Below are 25,127 nucleotides of genomic sequence, written 5' to 3' on the forward strand. Positions count from 1 at the left end.
TTCATATGGGTGGCCCAGGCAGGAGACCTAATTCTAAGATTCAAATTGAGGACCCCAAAGCAATTTTGATGTACTAAGCAATGGATCATGTACCACTCAGATTAGCAGTAAAGAAGGCCCAAGCAGAATTCCCTTCTTAATATTTCATCAATTTTTGTTTTAAAATAACTTTGACACTAAAACGTCACTGAAATATTTGTTGGACTCTTTCAATGAAACATAGGGCAAAATTTCACCCCCCCCACCTCCAAGTCGGGGAAGAGGAGCTGCAGCGGGCAGGTTCCCGATCGGCGCCCCCAGTTGGGGGTGCACTGCCATTTTACACGGGCGGGCCAATTAAGACCTGCCTAGCGTGATGTCTGCATGCGTGAAAGAGTGCACAGATCTCCCTGAGGCTAGGTGCTGCCTCAGGGAGATCGGCTCAGATTTTCAACTTTTAACAGAGGAGTTTAAAAATTTTCCCTGCCATGTCCCCTCATGTGACACTGTCACATGAGTTGGGATATGTCCATAAATTTTATTTAAACCTTACATTAAAATGTAAATACCTTCATGAAACCTCATCTCTCCGGTGGATGAGATTTCATGTTTTTTCACAAGCTCGCCTGGGCTTCTGGCCTGCCCATCCAACCTTAAGCTGAACTGGTTTTCTAATGGCCTTAATAGGCCGTTGACAGGTCGGCGGACGCGCATCCGACTCAGCTGCACCCCCGCCGACCCGAAAACGGAGATGACGCGGGGTGACGTCGGGAGTTCCACCCCACATCATTTTACACATCAGCGAGCGGGCCCCACCCCTACTCGCCGACCGGAAGATCCTACCAGTATGACAAGCCCAAATGTAAGGGATCTCAAAAACATCTACTCTCAGGTGAACCAAAACTCACAGGTTTACAATATCATTTGAATTTTCTTAAATCACTTGTGTGGACACAAAAAACATTACTTTCTTGCATAGTACAATTAATCTTAATTAATTCATTAATTAATCTATATCAATGCCAAATGAAAATCTTACATCTGTGCACACTTCCTCATTGCATCATTTGAATTCCGTTTGTCACAATTTTGGCATGTTTTTGTGTCAACTCAAAATACTTACTGTAAAATAATTTACAGCCATTTATTGCTGAAGCAACTGCAATTTACATAGCCAAAAATAAGAGTTTAACCAAAATAAAACATTAAAAAACATATTTCATAATAAGATGGTTTTATTTTTCTACTGAACTGCCTTTTATGTATTTTAATGTTTTCATTAACATTTTTAAGTTGAAGGCCTCAGCCTCTGCTGAAAGCCTGATTTTGGATTTAATATTTTTTTCCCAGAGGTGTGACGGTGTTAGCTTAATTTGGATTGCACGGTTTGAGCATGTGGAGTGCACCTCATTCCCAGAATCCATCAGTAACATCAGCTAAACTGAGATTATTTTTTAGTTCTAAGCAGTTTTTGTTCAGTTAACTTCAGAATAGCCATAGGAGACATTTTAAAAGCTTAAAGCGGTAAAATTCAAATTTACTGTGTTTTGTTTTAAAGAGAAGACATATACATGTGAGAGAAATAGAAAAAAATGACAATAGTCTGGTGTTTCCTTTGTGATTTATTACCAGTTATTTGTTTTGTGTTCACTTCAAATTAAGGCACTCTACGTGGCCTTTAGTTATCTGTCAAAGGCCTTTGACTCAATCAACTGCAAAGCTCTTTGGAAAATCCTCCAGAGACCTGGATGTCTAGCAAAATTTGTTACTACCCTGTGACTCCCGCATAACAGTATGACGGCAACGGTCCTATGCAATGGATTGGACACCGAGCCCACTCATATCCAGACAGATATCAAGCAAGGCTGTGTGATTGCACCAATTCTTTTTACGATCTACCCCAGTCTGGTCATGGAAATCATTCTTGACCAACGTCCACAGGGGGTCATGATTGAGAATCGACTCGACGAGAAGCTTTTCAACCCCAACAGGCAGAGAGCCAAGACTAAGATGACCCTCCAGCACATCCACGACTTACAACATGCCGACAAATGCTCCCAGTTGAAGTGCCCTCCCAATTACTTGCCATTCACTGCAGCCGGGTGCTTCTCTGAAGCTGCAAGGCCTCTGTTGAACCTCCAGCTTTGAGACCCCATTGCCACCTTTAACTGGACAGGGAACCTGTCTACACTAGTCAAAATTCTAATGCTTCCCCTCCTGAGGGAGCGGGTTCAGATCCCTAAACAGTCCTGGCTTCTATTCCCTGCTGCAAAGTGAAAATTCAGTCCTGAGAGACAGATACAGAAAGAAAGAATCACACAAATAGAGAGAAAGAAAGACAGACAATTTCTGTCCACTATCTAATTTGATCCTCATTTTACAAAGTTAAATTTTGAAAGCAAAAAAAAACTTAACAGAGGAAAATGGATAAGGAGATAGGGTAGGAAGGGAAGGAGGAAAAGATGATAAGAAGCTGGTGAGATGAGAGGGCTCCTCACCACCCGTCCTAGACAGGACAGAATGGAAGTGGGGGACAGGGAAAGGTTTAAGAGTGAGATGAGTGACAGTGGAGTGGAGTAGAGGGAAGAACACAAAGGCACAGGGCTGGGAAAGCAGCTCAAAGGGGGCAGAAGTAAGGATACAGGTGGAAGTGAAGTCTTTTCCCACAGGGAGGAAGGGAGACTTTTCCTCACTGTTCAAGCGTGTCCCCTGTCAGCATATTTCAAAGCATTGGAAAAGAGGGGGAAATAGGTTGTCACCTCATCCCGCTTAGCTCCATATTCACATGGGGAGATCAGGAGTGACCAAAATATAAAATAAAAGCCTCAAGCCTCCTTAAAATGTGGATCTTGATGTAATGTCTATTAAGTTACAATTAGCCAGGATGAGCTGTATTCACCTTTTGCTAGAGAATAATTTTCTGCTGTGCAAATAATATTTGTGTTATGCCTTTCCAATATCTTCCTATATTCTTCCTTAGCTTTCTTGCTCCTGTCCAATCTTTAGTTGCCCAACACGGCTGTACCCCAATGGCATGCTGCCCTTTGTTCTTGGGATGAGGGCAACACGGACAAGGCTACATTTATTGCTCATGTCAAAGGTGAATCTATGGAGCAGAAATTCTGAATAGCACAGAGTATGAGCATTTAACATGCCCCTACAACAGTCCAGGATGAGTTTTTCCACAGATGCTAAGCTATGCTAATGTTCATGTAAAAATAGTGTGCACAGGAAGATAGTACAGATTCCTGTACCTTCAGGCATATACTTCACCAACTGGAATTTCTACCCTTATATTTTTTGGGTTCATGTAATTTGAATTTAAATGAGCTTTCCTGACAAGTGAGCAGATATGTTGGACAAGTTTTGCCTGTCTTTTCAGCATTTCTGCAGTGGTCTGTAACTTTAGCATCTTGCTACTGGTTGAGTCACTTCCAGCAGCCAGCTGAGGCTAAACTGAGCTGGAAATATGACTTGCTCCTAAGTTATTTCTGATCTGCGTATTAACTTTCATTTGGGCTAAGGTAACTAGTAGAAACTGACAGCGGATTCTAGACATTGCTTTTGAGGAAAATGCTGCAGAATGACAGAGAAAATTGCAACATCAGTATTGTTCATGACACTCCCAAAAGATTTTTAAAGAAACTCATCAAATTCACATTCTTCAATATTCAAATAGTTCACTCTTTGTTCTTGCGTGAAGTTAGCTCGAAACTAATTATTGTGATCCTACACTACAATTAGAGCCCTGCTCGACTCTTATAATTACTGGCTTGACACTTCTTTTTCCCTTGCTTCTGTCTGTAACCATTATGCTGTCATTATGAAAGGACATAATCATTAAAACACATAATAATCATTTTCTGAGCAATGTAATTATCCCAGGGTTTTACAGTTTTACGTGAAATACTCAGGGACAACACTATTATTCCTTTAATGTAATTGGCGTTCACTGAGATCATCCTTGGATTGTCTATTTAGCGGGCCCTTGTACAATGAGATTGTGATTGTCATGACGCAATGTCAACATTTGATTGAATGCTAAAGATTAACAGTTTGGGCACGGGAGCACGGTAATACCAAAAGGAGTGAGTTGCAAGCCTAATATTGATGTGTTAATATTATAATAATCAAATTAATTAATTATGCACTAATTAATGAAAGGCCTGTTACACTGGGACCATTCTGATAATTATAGCTCAATTTGCATCTTGAGGCTATGAGCTTCAGATAGGAATACGGTTTTCCCATTCAGCTCCACAAGTCTGTTCCACTATTCAATTGGATCAGGCTGACCTGTATCTTAACTCCACTTAACCCGCTTGGTTCCATAGTCCTTAATACCCTTGCCTAATAAAAATCTATCAATCACAATTTTGAAATTTTCAATTGACCCCCACCTCAACAGCTTTTTGAGGGAGAGAGTTCCAGAATCCCACCACCCTTTGCATAAAGAAGTTCTTCCTAACATCATTCCTGAACAGCCTAGCTCTCATTTTAAGATTATGCCCCACGTTCTGGGTAGTCCCACCAAAAGAAATAGCTTCACTCTGTCAGTAACTTAAGACACAAGTTAGAAGTTTAGGGAAGAATGAGCTAGGGTACAAAGGTAAAAAAGGAAATGCAGAACAGAACACCTTCACCCGAAGAGAGGAACAAATTAGTAGGGTTCTGGTGTTAAACTGTGCTCAAGAAACAAATGGACAATTTCATTTTTTTCATGAGATGTGGGCGTTGCTAGCAAAGCCTGTATTTGCTGTCCATTCCTAATTGCTCTCAAACTGAACATTTCAGAGGACAGTTACGAGTCAACCACATTACTCTGGGTCTGGAGTCACATGTAGGCCACACCAGATAAGGACTGCATATTTCTTTCCCTAAAAGGACATTAGTGAACCAGGTGGGTCTTTACGACAATCAATGATAGTGTCATGGTCACCATTACTGAGACTGGCTTTGTATTCCAGATTTATTAATTGAGCTGTTAAGGACAGGAGACAGACAGGCAAACTGTACTTCTTTCCTCTCACCAATTATCTGTAAGCAGAAAGTGTTTTGAATTACTTTTAAAGTATGCTGTGGTATGTTTTCCCAAACCCCTGGTTTTGTGTGATCCAGTTTACTAATTACTTGCAGCAAACGCACGTTATAACTAACTCAGAAGGTTAGTTTATTTCACATTTAGAACCCAGGAGAGGAGTGTTTGCAACTTCCCATACAAACATTAAGGCGGGGGGGGCGTGGGGAATAGGAAAAGAAAGGAGTTTTACAACTCATAGTAACAGTACAAGAACCATAGAAATAAATCTTAGTTTATGTGATTTCCTGTGTCTAAGAAGTCAAAATCCAGAGGGTGTTTCCTTCACAGTGAAGTTCAGTCCTGAAGAGTTTCTGGTTGGAGCTGACCACACAAAAATCTTTGTAACAAAAGATGCTGCAACACGATGGGCTTTCTGTGCTTAGAGCATTTGGCAGTCGTTGATCAGGGACTTTTAAAAATCAAGCAGGCTTCAAGGTGCTGAAAGACGATAATTAGCTGAGTTGTTGAAGTCATTTCCAGTTGATGTTAAAACAGAAGTCTGCCTATGAGGCCAAAGATGTGATTTTAAAGCTATCCAAAAGGCCAAAGTCTTGGTCATTTGACATTGCCCATTAATGGTTAATTGCAGCTTAATAATCAGTTTCTGTGCTCCTGGCCAGAATTCCATTGTTTCCTCACTGATCTCCTTTTGAAATGTACCTGGACAGTCCCTGGTGTGGGATGAGTCTGCTAACAACTCTGTAGGCATAGCGAGTTTTGATCTCTCCCTTTTGTGATAGTTCAGGCTGGGGAGCCAGTTCATCTGCACTTTCTCTGCTTTTGTTGATCACAAGGGGTCTGTACAATGAGGTGAGAGATTCCACAGGCAGAGAGAGGAATTCTTTTGTCCTTGTAACTCTTAGTGGTAGCGTCCAGGACAAAGAGCAGGTCCTGTGGTCATGCGATCTGTAGCAGGCATCCTTTTTGGTTCAGCAGGAAGTCCATTTTTTAAACATAGAAAAAGAATAAAGTTTTAAACATATAGTGTTGGATTTCTTCTCATGTCATAGGGACCCAACAGAACTTAAATTCCACCAGCTGCCATGGTAAGGATTTGAACCCATGTCCCCACAACATTAGCTTGGGCCTCTGGATTAATAGTCCAATGACTATTTTTCTGGAGAGTGAATTGGGATAGTGAGTTCAAAGAGGCTGTTTTATGAAGGAGAGACAGGCTTAGTGGATCTAGACTATCTAGAGGTCAGCAAGCAAAGAGGAGATGGGTGTGTCAGGACACAAGCAGCAGCGTTTTGGATGACCTTCAACCTTTCTCAACGTCAAGATGTCCAATGATCTTTGCAGCCAATGAAAGACTTTTGATGTGTTGTTCCTTCACTCCTCATGATCGGATGGGTAAACCTGATTTCTGGATTAAATTTGAATATGATATTTGACTGGTGAGGGCTGGAAGAATCTCTCAGTCACAATTTTCAAAGGCATTCACTGGTTTCAGTAATGGGAAACTCAACTCTCAAGTCACAATTTACTTCACAAATTAAGAGCATAAGATGATAAATGTCAGCTGTGGTTCAGTGGGTAGCCCTCTTATCTCTGAATCAAAGGATTATAGGTTCAATTCCTACTCTTAGGAGCTTGAGAATGAAGTAAAGGCTAACACTCAGTAAAGTGGTGAGGGACTGCTGTGCTGTTTTTTTGGGTGAGATGTTAAACTGAAGCTTTATCTGCCCTCTCATGTGGATGTAAAAGGCCCCTTGGCATTATCTTAAACAAAAGCAGAGGAGTTTCCCACAGTGTGTGTCTTGGTCAATATTTATCTTTGAACCTCAACATCACTGAAAACAGATAATTGGTTATTATAACATGGCTGTCATGAAGCTATTAATGTGTATAATGTTATTGGAAATTAGTTTTTTTAAATAGAGGTTTAGTCCGTGGGTGTGTCTGTGTGTGTTTTAATTGGAATAAAGCCAGCTAGTCTGGGTGCTTTGAGGTATAGTAGTTTTGAAATGTAAACAGAAAGGTAGAGGTACATTTGTGTTTTGTTGAATACAGCATTCAAGAAGGGGAGTCAAATCTTGCACCTATCTAGGAGACACCAAGTAAGATGCTTTTATTACTAATAAAACTGTACTATGAAAGGGGTTTTATTGTTAGAAGAGGTGGAGTTCAAAGACCCTGGTGATACAATGAGAATTTACATTCAATGAGAAGTGCTGGGTATAACCTGAAAGCGGTTTTGTGTGTGCAGAGCAAAGGCATGTAACATCAAAGCAGCTGTAAGCCTACAAATGTCTGCAAAGGGACCAAATGGAAAGGAACCTCATTTTGAATTTGTAAGGTGAAAATGATTTGCCTGGTGTCTGGTTAAAATCTATGGGCAGTATTTTGCCCTTGGTGGGGCTACTTGACAGGGGCAGTCAGGAAGCAGACCGCCACCCACGATCGGGTCCGCACCACGATTTCATGCTGGCATGATGACAGCGCTGAGCGCTGCCTGTGCGGGCAGGGGGAGGAGGGAGAGCTGGGCCTAGCAGGCAGTTCATGCATGAGAAAAAGTGCTTCAGTCTCCCTGAGGCACAGAGCTGCCTCAGGGTGATTGAAGTGCTGTGTAAAAAATATAGAGAATAAAAATGTAATAAAACATGTCCCATCATGTGACATGGGACATGTTTTTAATTCAAAAATAAAGTTTTTATTTAATGCAAGTGTGACGTGAGAAAAACCTTTTTCACACAATGAGTGATTTGGGTCTGGAATGCACTGCCTGGAAGTGTGGTGGAGGCAGGTTCAATATAGGCATTCAAGAGGGCATTAGATAATTATTTGAATAGAAACAATGTGCATGGGGTACGGGGGAAAGGCAGGGCAATAGCACTAGGTCATAATGCTCATTTGGAGAGCTGGAGCAGACAAGATGGGCCGAATGGCCTCCTTCTGTGCTGTTAAAATTCTGTGATTCTGTTTATTTGCTTTAGGAAACCTCATCGACGCATGCCCAACATCATCACACATCATTTTACGCTTGGGTGTGTCGGGCGCGCGCCTGCACACCAGATGTAATTTTCTGCCCTATAGGTTGTTGTTGACTTAGTGGAGATTAGTGTGGGAATTTGTTAAAAGTTATGATAGTAGTAATTTATAGCCATGCGTATATGTTTAATTTGTTGTAAGTTAATAAATGCCTCATTTAGTTTGATATAAAAACCTCTCAAGAACTCCATCCCCACCCCCTTTCCAACCCCCTTTTTCCAATAATTTATAACTTTTTTAAATATATTTTTCTTTTCCCATCTATTTTTAAATTTATTTCAATCTAACGTTTTATCTCCACCTTTTAGCCTATTTCAATCCCTTCCCCCCCACTCCACCCCACTAGGGCCATCTGTCACTTGCTTTTCCTGCTTTCCACCCTTAATGTCACCATTAGCACATTCCTTAGATAATATCACCACCGTCAACACCCCTTTGTCCTTTTGTCTATGACGTCTTTGGCAATCTCTTCTTTGCCTCCACCTATCATTGGCCCTCTATCCAGCTCTACCTGTCCCACCCCCTTCAACCAGCTTATATTTCACCACATTTCTATTTTTCTTTAGTTCTGATGAAGAGTCATAGGGACTCGAAACGTTAACTCTGTTCCTCTCCGCAGATGCTGTCAGACCTGCTGAGTTTTCCCTGCTATTTCTGTTTTTGCCTCTCGAAAACTGGTCGTCTTATTCCTGAATTTAGAGCAGCATCTCAAACATACCAAGTGAAAATATAGGTTATGACAGTTGTTTAGAGTTTTCCTCTGGAATTTTAAATAACTCAGCTTTACCAACTGCTGTGTCATAACACTGTTGATATAAAAGCAAAATACTGTGGATTTTGGAAATCTGAAATAAAAGCCCAACGCAAACTGGAGGAACAGCACCTCATCTTCGATTAGGCACCTTACAGCCTTCCTGACTTAACAATGAGTTCAACAACTTCAGACCATGAACTCTCTACTCTATCTTGACTCCCATTTTTAACCCAATTTTAATTTTTTTAAAATTTCATTTTATTCTTTTATTTATTTGTTCATTTTTTAAATCCTTTTTTCCCCAAACCCCCTCCCCCCACCACAGGGCCATCTGTCACTTGTTTTTATGTTTTTCTTTCAGAGTGCTGACCCTGGTTCTGCTATTAACACTTTCTGCTATCTTACCTTTATGCCACTATCAGCACCTTCTTTACTCTTTACCACAACCATTAACACTGTCTTGTGTCCATGACATCTTTGTCAATCTCTCCTTAGCTCCCACCTATCCCTGACCTTCTATCTTGTCCCACCTGCTCCAACACCTCTTAAGCAATATAAATCCATCATGTTTATACTTCTCTTTAGCTCTGAAGAAGAATCATACAACTCGAAAGGTCAACTCTGTTTCTCTCTCCACAGATGCTGCCAGACCTGCTGAGTTTTTCCAGCATTTTCTGTTTTTATTATAACCCTGCTGTTTGTGGGTTCTTGTGTGTAAGTTGGTTCCACATTTCATAATTTACAGCAGTGACAACACTTCAAAAGTCCTTCACTGGCTGTAAGGAGCTTTGGGACATCCTGAGGTTGAGGATGGATGAAGGTCATCCAAAACTCTGCTGTCCTTGCCTTGACACACCCATCTCCCCTGTGTTCGCTGATCTCCCAATTAAGCAAAGCCTTGATGTTAAAATTCTCATCCTTGTTTTCAAATCACTTCATGGCCTCACCCCTTCCCTATCTCTGCAATCGCTCAACCCTCTGGGATATCTAAGCTCATTGAATTCTGGCCTCCTGAGCACCCTTGATTAAAAACGCTCCACTGTAGGCAGCTAAGCCATCAGCTGCCTGGTCTCTAAGCTCTGGAACTCTCTGCCTAAACCTCTCCACCTCAGAACCTCTCTTTCCTCCTTACAGATGCTCCTAAAACCCTACCCCAACTGTACTAATGCCTCTTGGTATGGCTCTGTGTTAAATTTTGTTTTATAATGCCCTTGGGATGGTTTATCATGTTTAAGGTGCTATACAAATACAAGGTATTGTTGCTATTTGGAAATGCCAGTCCTTTTTTTTAAATGGAAGAAAATGAAACAGAAAAATATATTTAGACTTGATCTGGTATTTTTGGATATGTTTCACAAACATTAAATTGTTCCTTCTTGGAAGGAAATGTGAAGTGCAAATCACACATAATACCAGCAGCACCAATGACTGACCATGCAAATATGTGACAGAAGGTAACTGAATCGCATCAGGCAGCCTCCATAATTATCCTAGCCCAGCTTCTTTTCATGCAATAATAAACAGATAAACTGGAATAAAGTGAATGATCAGTCATTACCTGAACCAATGATAAGCAAAGAGCACAAAATCAGGAGGCACGCCCTTTCATCTCACAAACGCACTTATATGCTTCTTGCAACATCACAGGTCGTACTTCCAGCAACCTTGAACACACCAACAACAACTTGCACTTATCTAGCACATTGGACTGAACAAAAATACCCCAAGGAGCTTGCCCGTGATACTCATAACGATTAACTCTTTGAGAGCTGTGAAACGAGTTTGTCAAATTGAGTGCTGCACATTTCAATCAATATTCTTCCCTCATTTGCAACTGAAGCCAAAAATTAAATCAGATCAGTTCCAATTCTTTGCAGTAACACAGAGCACAAAACTATCGATAATGTATGTGTAATATTGCTATCAGCTGCTATAAAATGTAGAGTAACAGAACAAGTTAGATCCGTCCAGCCATTCAGCCCTATTTGCTTTTTGTGAATGGTGAGTGATCACTAGGAGACGAACTACATGAGCACGCAGTTAACTGATGAATTTCATTGCAGTAATATTGATCTACATTAACTTCTTTACTCTCTGCATGTCTGGGTCTAGAGTCCATTATGCTGAGCTATATGTCACATATGTTAGATTGGCATTAATTCTCAATTAATTCCCCAGAACTTCCCACCAAATGTGTCTAGTGGTTCATTTGTTCTATTCCTTTAGCTTCTGGACAGAGGCAAAAGCACAGCTCCTGTAATAACAAATAGAAGACTGCATATCATTAAACACCCACTGGGAAGTCAAGGTCAGGCTGAGTGGAGAAGCCCACCAATCATAATCACACTCAGGCAGCAGAGAGACCAGAATGCAGCTCTCAAGGACCCAACCTAATGGAGATGTAAATGCACAATATTTAACCTTTACTAATACAGAAATACAGCACCTCTAAAATTGCATCTGTTCATTGAGACTTGCCAATGGAAACACATTCAAGTATAACCACTTGCAACAGAGAAATTAAACATCACTGGGCCTGGTAAGCAAATAAGCACTCAGTATTGTTCTGACATGAATCTCTCTCAAGAGGCACAGCCATACATAAACGGTGCCTGCTTGTTATGTGCACCGTAGTCCCATCTCTCATTGCAAATGCCATTCTTATTCAACAGTTTTGGTTGCAAGCTCAGAGCTTCAGAACAAATTCTAGCCATTGAGGTATGTGCTAACATAACAGCTTTCTGCTCATAGCTCCACAAGTGGCATTCCCCTCCCCATCCCATAGATCCTGTGATGGGGCAAATGAACATGAGAGACTGAGAAGCATGCACATCCAACAAGCTTTACCCATTCTTTTGGATTCTTGGGGTGTCTGGGTGCAGCAGGTTTTATTTTGTAAGGTGATCTCAAGGCAACATTTGACCAAATGTAGCATTGAAGAGCTGTAGCAAAATGGAGTCAATGGGAAACAGGGGGAAAACTATCCACTGGGTGGAGTCATACCTAGCGCAAAGGGAGATGGCTGCAGTTGTTGGAGCTCAATCATCTCAGTCCCAGGACATTGCTGCAGGAATTCCTCTGGGTAGTGTCCTAGCCTTAACCATCTTCAGCTGCTTCATCATAAGGTCAGAAATGGGGATGTTCACCGATGTTGCACAATGTTCTGTATCAGTTGCGACTTCTCAGATACTAAAGTAGTCATTTTCCCTATGCAGCAAGACCTAGACAACATTCAATTAGGCTGAATGTTGACCAGAAATGAACTGAACCAGCCATGTAAATACTGTGGCTACAACAGCAGGTCAAAGGCTGGGAATTTTGAGGCAAGTAACTCACCTCCTGACTCCCAAAGCCTGTCCGCTATCTACAATGCACAAGTCAGGAGTGTGATGGAATGCTCTCCACTTGCCTGGATGAGTGCAGCTCCAACAACACTCAGAAACATTGGCACCATCCAAGACAATGTAGCCTGTTTGAGTGGCACTCCAAGCACCAACTTAAACATTCAATCCCTCCACCCAACAATGCACAGCAGCAGCAGTATGTACCATACACAAGAAAAACTGCAGCAACTCATAGCCTTTCAAACCCGCGACCTCTACCACCTGGAAGGACATGGGCAGCAGATGCACAGAAAACACCATCACCTGCAAGTTCCCCTCCAAGCCACCCACCATCCTGACTCAGAACAATATCACCATTCCTTCACTATTACTGGGTCAAAATCCTGGAACTCCCTTTCTAACAGCACAGCGGGTGTACCTACACCACATGGACTGGTGGCTCACCACCACCTTCTCAAGGACAAATATGGATGGACATTGAATGCTGGCCTTGCCAGCGACACCCACATTCCATGAAAGTAATTTTTTTTAAAAACCTTGACCTCATCCAAAAGTCTGCTGTCTATATCCTAACCCCTTTCTCCTATTACCCCTGTGCTCACTCACCTACATTTGCTCCCTTTCTAGTACTGCTTTGATTTTAAAATTTTCATCCTTGTGTTCAAATCCCACCGTGGCCTCATCACTCCCTCTCCCTGTAATCAGCTACACCCCTAAAACCCACCAAGATGTCTGTGTTCCTCCAATTCTGACCTCTTTTGTTTCCCCGATTTTCATGCCTCCACCAATGATCAGATAGATGCCTTCAGTTGCCTAGGCCCTAAGAGCTCTGGAATTCTTTTCCTAACTCTCTCTACCTCTCCATCTCTCTCTCTCTCCTCCTTTAAGGCCCTCCTTAAAGCCTCCTTGGCAAAGCTTTTGATCACGTCCTAATATCCACCTGTGGCTCAATGTCAAAATTTGTCCAATAACATGCCTGTGAAGCGCCCCAAGCAGTTTAAACTGCATTAAAGGCACTGTTTTAAAGGCTTGTTGTTGCTGTTTTGCAAACAATTGGTGTGTTGAAGTTTTCAGAATCTTTCTACCCTTTACAATATTGATGAAGTACTATTGATTGAGTTTATCGATTCATTATCATGTCTTGGCACCAAGGGGTCAAGCTGCTCTGTTCAAAACTTGTTGCCCTGTCATAAAGCATCCTTTCTGTACACATTTGCAGTCTCACTACAATTCTGCAAATTGAGCTGTTCACCACAGTACATCATATCCTGGATCCTATTCATATTTAACCTCCTCCTGAGTTAAGTCAGCATTGTCCGTGGAAATGGAGACACCCTTTCAGCCCCAGTGCCAGTTTGCTGCAACCAACACTGGCAGGCTGATGTTGTATGGATTCCACAGTAATGTTAAGTTGTAAAGTGCAACCAATAATTGTTTTTTTACTATTTATCCAGAAAATAGACATGTACTTAATTATATTTTTATGCAATGTACTTAGATCAAATGGGATTTTTAAAAAAACATAAAGGTCAATGTTCAAGAGATAGCAAATTAATCTTCACTTTAAGAATTTGCAGCCCTGGAAATCTGGCAGACTACCCAGAATCTGATGGTTGGTGTGCACTGATAGATTGAAACATAGCAGCTTCAGTGTGTCGCATATTGCCATTATGATATCGGCAACCTACACTTATATAGCAGCTTTAACGGAGTGAAAATGTCCAGAGGGACTTCATAGGAGCGATAACAGTAAAAATTTGACCTTGAGCCATCAATAGAGATATCAGGAGAGATGACAAAAAAAAACTTGGTCAAAAATTCAGATGTTAAAGAGGAGCTTAAAGGAAGAGGGGGTCTTGTGGCATAGTGGTAGCATCCCTACCTCTAAGGCAGAAACTCTGGGTTCAAATCCACCTCAGGATTTCATGACCACAAGAGGTATGTTCATAATGTGACCAAACAAGTTCCTTCTGATACACCCATGCTAGGCAGAAAAAACAGGAGTGTTTCCAGTCAGCCCCAACAGTGCGGTATCTGCACTGCAACAGCCTCCTCATGTTAAAAGAATCCATGCACAAGTTCTTGCCATGGGCTATTATCTGTGGTAAGCACCCTCCTTCCCTCTCTACTTTTCTCACCTCTTTCAAGGCCCTCCTTAAAACCTACCACTTAGACCTGTCCTAATATCACCAATGGTGGCTCAGTGCCAAATTATGTCTGACAATGCTCTTGTGAAATGCCTTGGCATGTTTTACTACATTAAATGATAAATGCAAGTCATTGTTCTTGTCATTGAATTGTCTCAAATCCTCATTATACCACTGGGTTCCTTGCTAAGTGCATGTTTGGTAAAGGGGCCATTGCAAACAGGTTTTTAATGATAGTTTTCTTAATAAAGATGCAAGCAACAAAACCCACCCCATTATGGACTTTCTTTGGAAAACTATGAGGCAGATTATGAGCTTGCACTTGGCTTTTTGAATGTGTTGTGTGTTTACTGAGCCAGGCAACAGCTGCACAGACAACACATTGTTCAAAGTGAAGTATCAGTGCTTGTGTTACTTAAGAGAAAAGATTAATTCATTAGGATGGATTGACAAAAATGTCACAAACATGCTATAGGTGTATCGCTGACAACGATAGTACATTTCATGTCTGAATCAAATTTTCACCCCTGTTTTTTCCAGAAAGGTAACCTATCCTCCCTGTCAGCACCTGAAATTGGAGCATCACCAGGGGGGAGATTAAGGTCATTAATTCATTTTGGAATACTTCTTCCATGTGGTTTTTGCAGCAAATTAAAATATGATGCATGACTGAGTCTGCAAAACAAACCCAAACTATCTAACCTTTAATCATAAGTAAAATTCTCCATTCCATTCCTGGCAGCATCCTCATAAATTTCTTCTCTACCCTCTCTAGTGCAATCACATCCTTCCTGTAATGTGCTGACCAGAACTGTATGCAGTACACCAGCTGCAATCTAATTAGTGTTTAATACAGTCCTGGCAAACCACCCATCCCTTATGCTCTTGGCCTCAGCAAATAAAAGAATGTGTTCTGTATGCCTTCTTGATGACCTTACCTACGATTCTGCTACCTTCAGTCCAAGCTCCCACTTGGCAGACTGGTCAACAGATTAAACAGTCCTGGATCCAAAATTGGTTCAGTGGCAGGAAACAAAGTGTTTTGGAGGATGGGTGTTTGGCTGTTTTTGTGACTGGGAGGCTGTTTCCAGTGGGATCCTAAGTGCTCAGTACTGGCTTTTCATGGTATATGTCAATAACATAGACTTAATATATGATTAAGAAGTTTGCAGATGACACTAGAATTGGCTGTGTGGTTAACAGCGAGGAAGAACTGGAGAATGTTGGAAAATATCAGTGGTGTGGTCAGCTGGGCACAAAAGTGGCAAACGGAATTCAAAACGAACCTCAAAATATTCAAACAAGTTAGTCAGACACAACCATCCTTTAACAAATTCGTGCTGACTGGCCTTGATTATTCTGTGTTTTTCCAAATTATAACTCAACGCAAGTTAGACTGACTGGCTGGAATTACCTGAGCTACCTTTCCTCCGATTTTAAACAATGGTACAATATTACCAGTCTATTTGCAATCTTGATGTCACATTTGATCCTGAGATGAGCTTCTGACCTCATACTCGTCATAAAGACCTGCCTATTTCCAGCTCTGTAACATTACCTGACTTTGTCTCTGGCTCAGCTCATCTGCCACTGAAAGCCTCACTCATGCCTTCAGTATCTCTAGACTTGACTATTGAAGACACTCCTGGCTGGACTCCTGTTGCATCCTTGGTCACTAGTTTAGTTAAACTAATAGATCTAGATTGCATGTTTGTTTCAGGATGACCAAGTTGGTACCATAGACATAGCAGATCAGTAGGCAGTTCTTATGTAGAACACATTCTATTTATTTACAAAGGAACTTAGCAGCTACACTTGTGTACTTACAACTAAAACCTTGTCTCTACGTTACAGACTCTTACTCTAGACTACTGACTGCTGACTACTAAGGTAGCCTGCGCTAATCTGCTATTGGATACTAAGATCATGTGATCTTCCATTATAACATTCTTCTTAAAGGTATATTACACATCAGGTTACCACATCCCTCCCCCTTTACTCAGAAATATATTTTACAGTTACAATTACAATTCTTCTCAAAATATCAAATTACTTACAAAAATAAGTCATTTACAAATTCAGTCTTTCTGGGGGTTTCCTTATGCGTATAGAACTCTCAGCTCTACATCTTCAGATGTTTTGTCAAGAACCTGCCTTTCTGGTGTTGTCCGAACAGCAGGTTCTTCCGTAGGCACCTGCAAACTTGTTTCCTCAACTCTTGCAGGTACAGCCGACCCTTCAGACACATTTGTACTCAGTTGAGTTCTTTCAACAGGAGACGTTGACGCAGTTGTGAACACTGGAGGAATCATTTCCTGATACTTTGTTTCTCTCCTCTTTATATGATCTATATGTCTCTGTATGATTCGGTCTTCTACTTTCACGTGGTAAAAAAGAGGTCCAGTGACTGCACTTATGTCATTTGACAACCACTTAGGTCCTTCACCAAAATTTTTCACATGCACCATCTCTCACAGTAAAATTACTGTCACGACTGCGCCAATCATGTACAATTTTCTGACTTTCCTGGCTCCTTTCCATCTTTCCCTCCTAAGTTTGGTATTACTAAGCTCAATCTCGCTCTGAGACGGCATTTCATCAACAATTCTGCAGCTGTGTTGCCTGTTGTGTTGTGAGGGTTGGTTCTATAATGGAAAAGAAAGCATGCTAACTTGGTCGCTAAGGAATCTCCAGTTAATTTCTTCATACCATTTTTGAATGTTGAACTGCTAGCTCGGCCAGACCATTCGAGGAAGGGTGGTATCGTGAAGTTTTTACGAGTAATACCATTGAGGCTGATAATACTTTGAAACTCAGCACTTGTAAGTGCCATGCTGTTGGCTGATACAACCACCTTTGGTAGTCTGTTGATGGTGAAACTTTGTCATATCTTGTCAATTGTAACAGAAGATGTTGGTGACTTTACCTCATATATGTCCATCCATTTTGAGTGAGCATCAACAATAAGGAGAAATACTGTTCCCATAAAAGTCCCACACAGCCAATATGTAATCACACCCATGGCCGGGTGTAATGGAGCTGCTAGATTAAACTTCCACACTTGCTGAACTGCATACAACTTTTCACTAAGCTCTCTATTTCTCCATCCATTCCAGGCCACCAAAGATAGCTGCGTGCTATGGTCTTCATTCGGGAAATAATTGAATTACAATAGTGCACATCCAGGTAACAAAGGCTTTCGTCCTTTTGGAGGAACAAGCACCCTAGCTCTCCACAATAAGATACCATCCTGGCTGGTTACCTCATATCTTCTGTGAAAATACGATTTCATTTCATCAGATTCCTGATCTTATGACCAACCGTGAAGAACTTGTTCTCATATTTTGGATAAGACTTGGTCTCGATTAGTCCAATCTCTAATCTGTCTGGCACATACCGGTGATGAATCTAAGAAGTTCAATAATAAAACATGTTCTTGAGAAACTGGAACATCCTCATAGTTTTCTTTCAAAGGCAAACGGCTAAATGCATTAGCGTTTGCAATCTGACTTCCAGGCCTGTGGATGAAAGTATACTCATACACTGCCAGAATCAACGCCCATCTTGCTGAGGCTAAGGGTGGTATAGCATTGTCCTCGCTGAACAATCCTAGCAAAGGCTTATGATCCAAAACGATAGTAAAGTGATGACTATGTACATACTGGTGAAATTTCACGACACCAAAGATGATTGACAAACCTTCTTTATCTATCTGTGAGTATCCCTTTTCCACTGTGTTGAGCATTCATGATACATATCCAATAGGCCGTTCTGAGCCATCATTCATTCAATGGGAGAGCACTGCTCCCACTCCATAAGGAGATGCGTCACGTGTCAGAACTAACTCTTTTCTTTGGTCAAAATGTACTAACAGGGTGGATAAGTGTAACAGCTGTTTCACTTTTGTGAAAGCTTCTTTCTGTGGTGTTTGCCAAGACCAATGTTGGTTTTTCTTGAGTAGGTAATAAAAGGGTGCCAGTTCTGTAGACAAATTAGGTAAAAAGTGTCCATAGTAATTGATCATCCCCAAGAATGATGTTAGCTCGGAGGTGTTCCTTGGTGCTGGTGCCTCTCTAATGGCTCTCACCATTTTTCAACCGGGTGGAGGCCCTATGCACCTACCCTGTGACCTAAATAGACTACCTCTTTCGCTTGGAACATGCACTTTTCCTTTTTTAAATGCACTCCCACCTGTGAAAAACACTCCAAAATTTCTTCCAAGTTTGCCAAATGCTCCTTTTCAGTGAGTCATGCCACAAGAACATCATCTAAATAAGCTACAACATGAGGGAATTCCTGCAGTAAATTTTCCATTGTCCTCTGGACTATGGCGCAAGCTGAGGATACATCAAAAAGCAAACAGGGATACTGGTACAACCCTTTGTGTGTATTAATTGTGACAAATTTCTGGGAGGCTTTCTCTAATTCCAATTGTTGATAAGCATGGCTCATATCAAGCTTCGTGTAGATGGTTCCACTTGCCAACTTATCATACAGATCTTCAATTTTTGGCACAGGGTGTCTGTCCAACTTGACCGCTTTATTGACAGTCTATTTGTAGTCTCAGTTCGAACACTTTGGTCAGGCTTAAGAATGGGGCTATTGGTGCTGCCCATTCCGAGAACTGCACAGATTGTATCACTCCAGTTTCTCTAATCCATCTAATTCAACGTCTATCTTTTCCCCCCATTGCATAAAGTACTGGTCTTGCCTTCATAAATCGGTGGGTGGGGGGGGCTGTAGAGTCTGGATCAACATGAGTTTTTGCTTGTAGCCCTTGGATCGAGTTCATCTTGGAAAACTGAGGCGTATTTTTGTAGTAACTCAGGTAACTCAGTGGCTCTCAGTTGGAAGATCTGTTTAATTTCTTTCAGCCAGTTTCATCCAAGGAGGTTTGGCCCCTCACCTGCTACCACCATCAAGGGTAATTTTGCTGATTGACTTCCATACTGTACAGTAACCCTGCTTATGCCTTTGATTTGGATGTCTTCTCCCATGTAAGTTTTCAATTTGGCACGTGTTTTTCCCAAATTTAATTTACGTTCCCCCGATTCAAGTTTTTAAAAATATGCTCACCTATCACATTAGAGGAAGCTCCTGTATTCACCTCCATTCTGATGGGCCTATTATTAACTGTCACTGTTACATAGATTGGTTCTGTGCTTCCAACCTTTAAATTATGCAATAAAAAGATATCGGAATCTGTTACTTCAGGCTGTTCTATGTTATGAATTTCACAGGTTTTTTTCCTTTTGATTGAAAGTCTGCCTGATTCTGTCCTTGCAAGATCTCATAAGGTGTCCGTTTCGATGACAGTAAAAACATTCGATTTTTTTAAACTTCGATTCATCACAAGGTTGCCTACTTCCAAGTGTGTCAGCATTATTCCATGTTTTCACTGCAAAGTCATTTCTTTTTATTTGTCTGTAAGCTGTGGCTGCTTCCCGCTTCTCATCAGAGCTGTACATTTTCACATCCTTTTTGGCTGGGATTCCTCGCCCAACTTAGAGGATGGCACCATTTTGCGCTCCCTGTATGGCTTTCAAATTCCTCACTGCACCTTCCATAGCCAATGCTATTTCCTGCGTCTTCTGAAAGTCCAAATTTGTTTCAGGCAGTAACCTCTTCTGAATCAAATCTTCATTTATACCGCATACCAAATGATCTCTTAGCATTTCATTTATAGATGTACCAAACTTACAATATTCTGTTAACTGTTTCAGACATGCCACATAACAAGCAATCGTCTCCCCTGGGGCTCCATTTCTTGAGTTAAATTTGAACCGTTGCATTCTTACCGAGGGCTTGGGCTAGTAATGATTCTTCACAAGGTTCACTAAATCATCAAAACTTTTTTGAATCTGGGGCACTGGGTGCCATTAAGCTTCAGGTCAATCCATAAGTCTCACTCCCACTGTGGATAAGAGAATCTCGCGCCTCTTCTCCTCCCCCGCAACATCGTTAGCTTAGAAAAAGAACGTAAGGCGTTCAACATAATGGCCAGGATTTTTCCTATGGCGGGCAGGCTGAGCAAGAGAGGGCGGGGGCAGGCATAGAGCCGGTTGCCGCCCACGATTGGCTCTATGCCGCCATTTTATGCGGACGGGCCAATTAAGGCCCGCCCAGCGTAATACGCAGCTGGTAGCACTCGCTACCTGCGCGGGCGGGGGGGAGGAGGGAGAGTCAGGGCCAGCGCTCTTTTGCGCACGTGCGTGAAAGAGCACAGTAATCTCCCTGAGGCACGGAGCTGCTTCAGAGAGATTGAATGGACATTAAGATAATTGAATAAATTATTTTAAAATGTATTTAAACATGTCCCAGTCACATGAGTTGGGGCATGTTTTTATATTTATGAAAATGTATTTATTTAATAAAGGCTTCAGGAAACCTCGTGGATGAAGTTTTCTGAAAAATGCGAAGGCCGCTTGGGCTTTTCACCTGCCCGTCAACCTTAAGGTTGGACGGGCAGCATTACTAATGAAAATAATTGCTTTCTCAATGGCCTTAATAGGCCGTTTACATTTTGGCTGGCGCACAGCCAATTCCGACGCACACCCGCCAAACGAAATATCACAATGACATCGGGACACACGCCCGATGTCATCACGCGTCATTTTACATGTTGGCATGTCGGGCCTGCCCCCGAACGGCAATGGAAAAATCCTGCCCAGTGAGACCAATCGTCCACCACTGGGTCGAAAGGATCAACTCTTCTAAACTGCGGCATGCTTCAAGGGGACTGCTTTGACAATTAGGACGCAAATTCTACTTACAACTACCGTGCGAGGTGCGGCCCGATCTCAGTTCACTTGATTTCCTTCCTCACTTTTTTTTTGTCCTTCCTTGCTTTTTCTTGCTTTTTTCACTTCATCACCAGTTTGTTGGATCCTTGGTTACTAGTTTAGTTGGACTAATGGAACCGGATTGCGTGCTTGTTTCAGGATGACTGAGTTTGTACCATTGACCTAGCAGATCAGTAGACGGTTCTTATGTAGAACACATGCTACTTATTTACAAAGAAACTCAGCAGCTACACTTGTGTACTTACAACTAAAATCCTGTCTCTACATTACAGACTCTTACTCTAAGCTACTCATTACTGACTACAGACTGCAGATTACTAAGGGTAACCTGTGCTACTCTGTTATTGGATAATAAGATCATGTGATCTTCAATTATAACATTCTTCTTAAAGGTATATTACACATCTGGTTACCACAATTCCCATGTTCTACCCTCTGTAAATTTAAGGTCATCCAAAACTCTGCTGCCCTTGTTTTAACTTGCAACCAAGTCCCATTCCCCTCTCACCTCTGTGCTCGCTGAACTACACTGGCTCCCAGTCAAGCAATGTCTTAATTTTTAAATTCTCATCCTTGTTTTCAAATCCCTCCATGGTCTCACCCCTCTCTATCTCTGTAATCTCCTCCAACCCCAAAACCCTCCAAGGTGTCTGTGCTTCTCTAATTCTGCCCTCTTGTGCTTCCCTAATTATACTTGCCCCATCAGTGGTGGCAATGCTTTTGGTTACCTTGGTCCCAAGAGCTGAAATTCCCTCCCTACATCTATCTGCCTCTCTCTCATGCTTTCATCCTTTAAGACACTCCTTAAAACCTACCTCTTTGACTAAGCTTTTGGTCATCTGACCTCGTAACTCCTTATGTGATTTGGTGTCATACTTTACATTATAATGTTCCTGTAAAGCACCTTGGGACATTTCATGATGTTAAATGTGCTTAATTAATATAAGTAGTTGTTGCTTTCTAATCCTGTAGCCAGAGAGGATTGGAAAGCGATAGTCAAAGCCTTCCTATTTTTTGCTTGCTTTCCTTGGCAGCCTGGGATACATTTCGTCCAGACCTGGTGTTTTATCCACTTTTAAGGTTGCTAAGTACCTTAACATTTCCTCATTCAATACGTTTATCCCATCCTTAACGACAGTGTTGTTCTATCCCTCTCTTTTGAGAAAACAGCCACAAAGTATTCATTGAGAGCCATGCCCATGTTCTTCGTCTCCACATACAAGTTACCTTTTTCACCTCTAATCAACCCTTTTCTTTCCTTAGTTATCCTATTGCGCTTACGCATTTATAAAACATCTTTTAGTTTTCCTTGATTTTACTTGCCAATATTTTTTCATTCCAGCTCTTTGCTTCCCTAATTTCCTGTTTTAATTTCACCCCTGCACTTTCTTTATTCCTCTAGACTTTCTGCACTATTGAGCTATTGCCATCTGACATCAGTTTTCTGATTTTTGCTCCTTCACATCCACAGCTGTCTAGATTTGGGACTCGCACTCTTTTTCTTTGTCACACTATATTTGTTTTGAACCATCTCTGTATCCTTCTTGAATGTCTTCCAATGTTCTGATCCTGATTTACCTTCAAGTAACTGTTTCCAGTCAACTTTTGGCACTTGCATCTCTGCTTAGTAAAATAGCCTTTCCCCAATTTAAAACTTGCTCTTCCCTCCAAGACAAGAGAAGGGAGACTAAAATAGTACTCCAATGTCCTGTACAATTGCAACAAGACTTCCTTACTCCAACCCCATTGCAATAAAGGCCCCAGAATACCACTTGCCTTCCTAATTGCTTGCTGTGCCTGCATTTTAGTCTTCTAGGTTTCTTAGTCCCTTCATCTAAGTCATTAATATAGATTGCAAATAGCTGAGGCCCTACTACTGATCCCTGTGGCACACCACTAGTTACAGCCTGCCAACTTGAAAATGCCCCAATTATCCCTTCTCTCTGCTTTTTGTCCTTATTAGCATAGACCCTGCACAAGGATGACATGCAAATTCGTGAAGCGTTCCATATTTTTCAGAAATTTTGAATACGATTGCGAAGTAAATCAGCCACAATAAAGCTTTTGTGAACAGATAAAATCTAAATAAATAAATTTATTACCCCAAATTCTTATCCTGTGTAATAAGCTTTTACATGGCACCTTAGCGAACAGCTTTCAGAAATCCAAATATACGACATCCACTGGTTCCTCTTCATCTACCCTGCAAGTTACATCTTCAAGAGCCTCATCTGACATCCGCATACAAACACACTTTAGCTGGATGCATCAGGCCTGAGTTAACTCATTCAAAACCCATCCACTTGCAAAGAGCTCAAATCTGGTCTGTTGGGTCATGATCAGAAGAGTTGAAGCCATTGAAAATGCCAATGCTGCCATGTGGTTGTGATTACGTTAGCAAGGAACAACAACAACTTGCATTTATATGGTCGGTTGGTTAGTCTCCCAAAATCACTGTGGGAGTGGAATTCTACCCAGAATCTTTTCTCTGTTTACAATAACTTGCACCTTTATAGCACCTTTAACGTAGTTTGCTGATAACTTTGCCTTCATAGCACATAGGAGGGCACCCAGCTGCTTGTTGACCACTTTGCCCAAGCCTCAGAACACTTCACCCTTACAATAAGTCTCAAAAAGACAGATTTTGTACCAACCTGCCCCTCACCATAAGATCAAGGCCCCATAGTCAAAATCAACAATACAGCCCCCCCAACTCAGTTCAGACGTTCTCAAACTTGGGAGTAACCTCTCCAACAACACCACGTTGGGTGATGAAATCGCCCATCAACTGGCAAAAGGGAGTTCAGCATTCAGCAGACTCACTCACAGGTTTTGGGGAGAGCATGGGGCAGCATTTTCTGTTTGGCGTGCGGGGACAGGCCCCACATGCTGACGCGTAAAATGACGCGGTGACGTCGAGCGTGCGTCTCAAAGTCATCATGCATCATTCCGACTTTCCATTCGGCGGGCGTGCACTGTGGTCGGCTGCGTGCCCACCAAACTGTCAAAGGGCTGTTAAGGCCATTAATTAGCCACTTAACCAATTTGACAGGGCTGCCCGTCCAACCTTATGGTTGGCAGGCAGGCGAAGAGCCCAGGCGGCCTTCTCATTTTTCATGAAACCTCATCCACGGGCGGGATGAGGTTTCATGAAGAGTTTATTAAAATACTAAGTACTTTTCAAACATTTCATGACCATGTCCCAGCTCCCATGGAGTTTGTCTCAAAACAAAAATCAAAGTCTACCAGGCAGTGGTTCTCACATCACTTCTCTACAGTTGAGAGGCGTGGATAGCCTACTGACATCACATAAGACAACTGGATGCATCCCATCTTTGGTGCTTAAGATCTATCTGCAACATCAAGTGGCAGGTCAACATCCCTAAAAGAAAGTTCTTGCAAAGTGCTGCACACTTGGTATGGTGAGCACACGCATCCAAACTGAGCTTCACTGAGTCAGCCATGTGGTTCACATGGAAGATTCCCGCTTACCGAATGTGGTGTTCAGCAGCCAGCTGGATGCAGGAACCCACACCATAGGACGTCCATAACTTAGAAATGAAGATGTCCTGAGAGCCAATCACAGACCCTGTAAGCTGGACCCCACTCCATGGGAGAAAACAACTCTGAACAAAGTCAAATGGAGAAGTCTCTGTTATCGAGCAATCTCAACATTTGAGGCGAACATAGTCAGGACAAGTGAACATGCTGGATGTCAGTGGGCCTTAACCTCTGAGCTCCCCAGCGTCGGGTTGGGGGATAGCCCAAAGGAGTCCTGGGGAATCGCCTTCAGAGATTCACAGATAAGGTTTGCACGGTAATTGCCCAAATGTGCAAACTTCCGCTATGCAATTGCTTTGCACTGGGAACCATCCAGAAATGTGATTTAACTCACAGGCCTCGGATGGTTCTGACTGGGTTACACCGATAGTTACCCATAAAAGGTTAGAAGAATTAAAACCACTTCTAACTTCTGAGTAACTATTGTACAGACCCAGACCAACCCCCACCCACCACCCCACCCCACAC

General features: G+C 41.9%; 1 protein-coding gene and 1 pseudogene across 1 annotated transcript in view; one reads left to right on the forward strand and one right to left on the reverse strand.

Moving 5' to 3' along the window:
* LOC121285134 (receptor tyrosine-protein kinase erbB-4-like) overlaps window positions 1-25,127 on the reverse strand; it is a 1,067,779-nt gene that overhangs the window by 696,437 nt on the left and 346,215 nt on the right. The gene's annotated exons all lie outside the window — the stretch shown is intronic.
* On the forward strand, window positions 23,056-23,114 carry LOC121285353 (annotated as a pseudogene).

This window comes from Carcharodon carcharias, chromosome 12, assembly GCF_017639515.1.
Source record: "Carcharodon carcharias isolate sCarCar2 chromosome 12, sCarCar2.pri, whole genome shotgun sequence".
Classification (NCBI taxonomy): domain Eukaryota; kingdom Metazoa; phylum Chordata; class Chondrichthyes; order Lamniformes; family Lamnidae; genus Carcharodon; species Carcharodon carcharias.